The sequence below is a fragment of the Scylla paramamosain genome, chromosome 2 (assembly GCF_035594125.1).
Source record: "Scylla paramamosain isolate STU-SP2022 chromosome 2, ASM3559412v1, whole genome shotgun sequence".
NCBI lineage: Eukaryota > Metazoa > Arthropoda > Malacostraca > Decapoda > Portunidae > Scylla > Scylla paramamosain.
The window spans coordinates 28,971,817-28,974,316 of record NC_087152.1 but is presented as its reverse complement, the minus strand read 5'-3'; the positions used below and the strand labels follow the sequence as shown (position 1 = coordinate 28,974,316).

At 39.0% G+C, this 2,500-nt stretch overlaps 1 protein-coding gene and 1 long non-coding RNA gene across 4 annotated transcripts in view; one reads left to right on the top strand and one right to left on the bottom strand.

Annotated features, from left to right (window-relative positions):
• LOC135112712 (uncharacterized) overlaps nt 1-2,500 on the top strand; it is a 112,703-nt gene that overhangs the window by 42,083 nt on the left and 68,120 nt on the right. The window lies entirely within an intron of this gene.
• LOC135112711 (uncharacterized) overlaps nt 1-2,500 on the bottom strand; it is a 231,195-nt gene that overhangs the window by 182,777 nt on the left and 45,918 nt on the right. The window lies entirely within an intron of this gene.

Below are 2,500 nucleotides of genomic sequence, written 5' to 3'. Positions count from 1 at the left end.
ATTGCCTGTTTAGATCGAAATAGAGTGTATGTGTTTGGGTTCTATGTCCTTGAGTGTGTGTGTGTGTGTGTGTGTGTGTGTGTGTGTGTGTGTGTGTGTGTGTGTGTGTGTGTGTGTGTGTGTGTGTGACGATACCATCTGAGCGGAAATGCCATTGTTGGGGACCTGTTATCGGTCTTCCACCCGCCTATAATAAGTGTTATCTTTGCTGGCTCGCCACGCTCCCGTCACCGCGTACTGGAACCGCGAGTGTGCAGCTCAGCATGTGGCCTGCTGTCTCGCATCACCACCGACTTAACATGGAGAATGTAACTCAGCGATAGGCTCCTTTACTGCATATCCATACATGAAATTTGTTATTCAAGCTTTGATGTGGTTCCAGTCGGTGTTGCATGTTTTTTTTTATATATTTATTTTATTTTATTTATTTATATGTTTGACATGCTGCTTTGATGAGTTAAGCATACGTTGTCCTCGACCAGGCTTCTACAGACACACACAGAGAAAGCGATAAACATGCTGACAGACGTATACATGTACAGGCACGTACTGGGACGCACACACTCCTTTTCTCCACTGTTAGTAAATGTTGATATCATTTTCATCGTATCTTCGAATGTTATCATGTTGTTGATATTCTTTTCCTCTGAAGGTTTAAACTATTTTGAATTTGATCTTGCTTTCTTATGGTCTTCAGAAGATGAAAAATTTTGAGGAAATGAGCACTGCATCAAATGCTTCCCATGTCTGATTCATTCACTATTAAAATATCATATTATTTTTAATGATGTATCTTATTCTTACATGTTTACTTTTTATAATGTATATTAATGATGCACAAATTTATCAGGTTCACCAAGACTTATTTTTTGGTTTTTAATCAAATATATTATATATATATTTTTTGTAAGTATATAAGCAATGTCCGGTGTTTTACAAGATACATGAAAGCATATCTGACCTTTAGAATAATGTATTGTTAATACGAGTACATCAGGTTTTTGGTAAATCTTGTTTCCGGTGTCGGATCCCATTCATCACGTTTTCCCTTTGTTGAAGGAACTGATTCTGGAAAAGATCCACTCTTGGTAATTATATCAACTTGAAGAGAAAGGAATTATTTTCACTCAGTGTTCTGCTTTAAACATAATTTTTGTGAGCTTTGACGATATGAGGGCAGAAATTCATCCCTTTCTCAATAATACAAACCTGGAAAGATGATTTCGAAAACATAAAGTGTGTGTGTGTGTGTGTGTGTGTGTGTGTGTGTGTGTGTGTGTGTGTGTGGTGTGTGTGTGTGTGTGTGTGTGTGTGTTTGCAGCCAGCCAGCATTATTGTAGTTCGAGTAAGAGTAATACTGCACATACCAATCATAATATATTTTGTAGAAGCAAGCATCTTTAGAGAGAGAGAGAGAGAGAGAGAGAGAGAGAGAGAGAGAGAGAGAGAGAGAGAGAGAGAGAGAGAGAGAGAGAGAGAGAGAGAGAATGGAGGAGGAGGAGGAGGAGGAGGAAGAAGAGGAGGAGGAGGAGAATATCACGTAATTACTTTTTCAATTACTGAGGGAGGGAGGGGAGGGGAGGGAGGGATGGAGGGAGGGAGTAGGGGCTGCATCGCTTAGTAATATTTGGGTCCTGATATTGTGCGTGGTTCATTACGTGTGTCCAAGTCAATAAAAGGATTACGGAAGCGGCCCCTCCTGCCCCCCTGAAATACGCCAGCTGGTAATGGAGCTTTTGGTGGGCCTTCGTTATTCCGTCTCTCTCTCTCTCTCTCTCTCTCTCTCTCTCTCTCTCTCTCTCTCTCTCTCTCTCTCTCTCTCTCTCTCTCTCGCATTATTTTACAGAAAAGAAACATATAATCATTACAAAATCTTTAAAATTTCTACATAATCTTGCATTTTGACCTTTAATTTCGATGTACCGTGACTTTCAAGACACCGTGATCTGACAATGACCTTTAGGACTTGGCAAGGGTACTTTATACAGACTGACTATCAAGCATTGCTTCTTTCAGAAAATGACATTAGATGTGACCTTATTTCCTTTGTACACTTGGGAAACGTGAGCCTTTATAACACTAGTAAAATGTGACAGTGACCTTCACGCCAGTGTTGCCTTTCCACCTGTGACCGTTTTACCTGTGACAACCGTGGATAAATGTAATGCAATTTTATACCAACATTCTTTAGTGCTAAGGTTTCTCCCACTTAGGCTTCTATTCTTAAATGATTTGTCTTCACATAAGCACCATTTTCAAAGGCTATAAATATGATTAATCAATTTCTCATGCGTGTTTCTCTCATTGATGATACAAAATTTTTTTAAACTATCACAATAACCGTGAGAACATCCTTAATGAGATTACACTCTGTAGCATTTAAGAATACAAACCTTAAACAGAAAGGGTAAGACTTAGTGAATGAATTAATAATTTGGGCAAGAAACAGAGGTTGTGCTAATGCTTCATCCATCCTGCTATTTTATTCTATTTCGTATTT